The sequence below is a fragment of the Papio anubis genome, chromosome 12 (assembly GCF_008728515.1).
Source record: "Papio anubis isolate 15944 chromosome 12, Panubis1.0, whole genome shotgun sequence".
Classification (NCBI taxonomy): Eukaryota; Metazoa; Chordata; class Mammalia; order Primates; family Cercopithecidae; genus Papio; species Papio anubis.
Window position 1 is genome coordinate 114,944,563 of NC_044987.1, and position 3,793 is coordinate 114,948,355.

Sequence of the window (3,793 nt, forward strand, 5' to 3'; positions counted from 1 at the left end):
TGTGACAGAAGGCTCACCTCTTGCCTTATAGGTCACTTCTCACAATGTCCCTTCAGCACTTGACCCTATACCTGCCGTTTATTCCTAGGTTGTATTAGTAATTCAACAAAGAGTAATATTAAAAGCTAATGATTAATAATGCTTATAATAACGATTGATAATTGTCTATGATCATCTCTATATCTAATTTGTATTATGACTATTCTTATTCTATTTTCTTTTTTATACTGAAACAGTTTGTGCCTTCAGTCTCTTGCCTCAGCACCTAGGTAATCCTCCGCCCACACATATGTGGGGGAAAGGAAGAGAGATCAGACTGTTACTGTGTCTATGTAGAAAAGGAAGACATAAGAAATTCCATTTTGGCCGGGCGCAGTGGCTCACGCCTGTAATCCCAGCACTTTGGGAGGCTGAGGTGGGCGGATCATGAGGTCAGGAGATCGAGACCATCCTGGCTAACGCGCTGAAACCCCATCTCTACTGAAATACAAAACAAATTAGACAAGCATGGTGGCGGGCGCCTGTAGTCCCAGCTACTCTGGAGGCTGAGACAGGAGAATGGCCTGAACCCAAGAGGCGGAGCCTTCAGCTAGCGGAGATCGCGCCACTGCACTCCAGCCTGGGCAACAGAGTGAGACTCTGTCTCAAAAAAAAAAAAAAAGAAAGAAAGAAACTCCATTTCGATCTGTACTAAGAAAAATTGTTCTGCTTTGAGATGCTGTCAACCTGTAACTTTAGTTCCAACCCTGTGCTCACAGAAACATGCACTGTATTGAATTAAGCTTTAAGGGATTTAGGGCTGTGCAGGATGTGCCTTGTTAGCAATATGTTTGCAGGCAGTATGCTTGGTAGAGTCATCGCCATTCTCCATTCTCTATTAACCAGGGACATGAGGCACTGTGGAAAGCCGCAGGGACCTCTGCCCAAGAAAGCCTGGGTATTGTCCCCACTACTGAGACAGCCTGAGATATGGCCTCGTGGGAAGGGAAAGACCTTACCGTACCCCAGCCCAACACCCATAAAGGGTCTATGCTGAGGAGAATTAGTAAAAGAGGAAGGCCCCTTTGTGGTTGAGATAAGAGGACAGCCTCTGTTTCCGGCATGTCCCTGGGAATGGAATGTCTCGGTGCAAAGCCGACCATTCATTCTATTCTGAGATAGGATAAAACTGCCCTATGGCTGGAGGTGAGATATGCTAGCAGTGATACTGCTCTGTTACTCTTTGCTACACTGAGATGTTTGGGTAAAGAGAAACATAAATCTAGCCTTTGTGCACATCCTGGCACAGTACCTTCCCTTGAACTTATTTATGATGCAGATTTCTTTACTCACATGTTTCCCTGCTGACCTCCTCCCCACCATCACCCTATTCTCCTGCCGCACTCCCCTTGCAGAGATAGTGAAAATAGTAATCAATAAATACTGAGGGAACTCAGAGACCAGCGCCAGTGCAGGTCCTCGCACACTGAGTGTGCTGGTCCCCTGGGCCCACTGTTCTTTCTCTGTACTTTGTCTCTGTGTCTTATTTCTTTTCTCAGTTTCTCGTCTCCACCTGATGAGAAATACCCACAGGTGTGGAGGGGCAGGCCCCCTTCAAACATGTTGGTCAGGCTGACCTGGAACTGCTGATATCAGGGGATCCGCCTGCCTCAGCCTCCCAAAGTACTGAGATTACAAGCAGGAACCACCATGCCCAGCCCTCACCCCAGTTTATAGATGGGGGATCTAATGCTTCGAAAGGGAACTGTGTGAGCTCTCACATCCAATGAGGGGCTGAATCGTGATTCAAACCCAGCACCATCTCTGTGGCATCACTGCCCTTGAGTTATCTCCCAAAGGCATCCCAACCAGACTTTTCATAACTGGTCCCAGAATCTCACCAGTGCTCCATAGGATGTGGTTGAGGGACTGTCCCCAAGCCTGGGTGTAGGGTCCAGCCCCACAGGGTCGGTGGGATTTTCTCCCCGTGTGCAGAGATGAGAGATTGTAGAAATAAAGACACAAGACAAAGAGATAAAAGAAAAGACAGCTGGGCCTGGGCAACCACTACCACCAAGACGTGGAGACCGGTAGTGGCCCCAAATGCCTGGCTGCGCTGATATTTATTGGATACAAGACAAAGGGGCAGGGTAAGGAGTGAGAGCCATCTCAATGATAGGTAAGGTCACATGAGTCACATGTCTACTGGAGAGCGGGCCCTTCCCTGTTTGGCAGCTGAGGCAGAGAGAAAGAGAGGAGAGAGAGAGAGAGACAGCTTACGCCATTATTTCTGCATATCAGAGACTTTTAGTCCTTTCACTAATTTGCTACTGTTATCTAAAAGGCAGAGCCAGGTGTACAGGATGGAACATGAAGGCAGACTAGGAGTGTGACCACTGAAACACAGCATCACATGGAGATGGTTAGGCCTCTGGATAACTGTGGGCGTTATCCACAAGAGGTGGAGGAGTAGAGTCTTTTCTGAACTCCTCCCGGGAAAGGGAGTCTCCCTTTCCCGGTCTGCTAAGTAGCGGGTGCTTTTCCTTGACACTGACGCTACCACTAGACCACAGCCCACTTGGTAACGCGGTCCACTTGGTAACGCCAGATGCTGGCATTACCACTAGACCAAGGAGCCCTCTGGTGGCCCTGCCCGGGCATAACAGAAGGCTCGCACTCCTGTCTTCTGGTCACTTCTCACTATGTCCCCTCAGCTCCTATCTCTGTATGGCCTGGTTTTTCCTAGGTTATGATTGTGGAGCAAGGATTATTATAATATTAGAGTAAAGAGTAATTGCTATAGACTAATGATTAATGATATTCATATATAATCATATCTATTATCTATATCTAGTATAACTATTATTTTGTATATTTTATTATACCGGAACAGCTCACGCCCTCGATCTCTTGCCTCGGCACCTGGGTGGCTTGCCGCCCACACCTGGGTCCTGAGACCCTACCTGCAGAGGAACCACCGCCTGTCCAGCCCCTCCTACACAGCTCAGGGGCTGGATCCCCACCAGTGTGATGTGCTGATTGAGCTAACACCACTCCATGGCTGTCCGCACAGGCACTGAGAGATGCAAGCTGTTTGCCTGAGAGCCAGACAGCTGAGCCCTGGAGACCAGGGGCCCCTCCCAGGCCTTTGACCTCTTCCGGACTTGCCAAGCTGCTCCTTCTCCACCCCTCCTTCCCTGGGGTCACTTCTTCTTCCCTCCTCAGTCTCTCCTTCCTCCATTTCCTGGGTGCCCGCCCCTGCCCCGGGGTTCTGGACCTCCTTGGAACCTTGGATTCACTCTCTGCCTCTCACCATGCTCTTTCTCTGGGGCGTCTCCTCGTGCTTCTCTCCTGGTCACTTCATCAGTACCGACTCCTCCCCGCAGCTTGGAGGCACCCACTTGCTGGTGGGAGAGAGTGTCTGGCGTGGGGCCAGTCTCCCTCTCTGGGTCTCTGACTCACTCCTCACTGTGCCCTCTCATGCGTGTCAGTCTCCCTACCTCTCCCCCTTTTTGCCTCGTTTTCCCCATCCGTCTGTCCCTTCTAAAGCTCTCATTCTTACAATACGCTAGAAGGCAGGCTCTATTATCCCGCCCCTAAGGGTTCACAGGCTTGGAGGGTTCTAAGTGACTTACCCGGCGGCGGAGTACTGATCTTTGTACCGCCTGCCGCCCCGGACTAGCCCCGGCCTCTCCCCGCCCTTCCCTAGGTCCCGTCCCCTCCCCTCTCCCGCTCCTCACTTGGCCCCGCCCCTTCCCGCGCCAACTCAGGTTCTGCCCCACCCCGCCCCCGCGCCCCGCCCCCATCCGACGCA

The 3,793-nt window shown here is 50.9% G+C and overlaps 1 long non-coding RNA gene across 1 annotated transcript; it reads right to left on the reverse strand.

Annotated features, from left to right (window-relative positions):
* Positions 1 to 2,014: 2,014 nt before the first annotated feature.
* LOC108581880 lies at positions 2,015 to 3,658 on the reverse strand. The gene is made up of 2 exons (XR_001894709.3): positions 3,293 to 3,658; positions 2,015 to 2,214 (listed from the first exon to the last, which is right to left on the reverse strand). It is a non-coding gene; the product is annotated as an uncharacterized LOC108581880 (long non-coding RNA).
* Between the last annotated feature and the right edge of the window lie 135 nt (positions 3,659 to 3,793).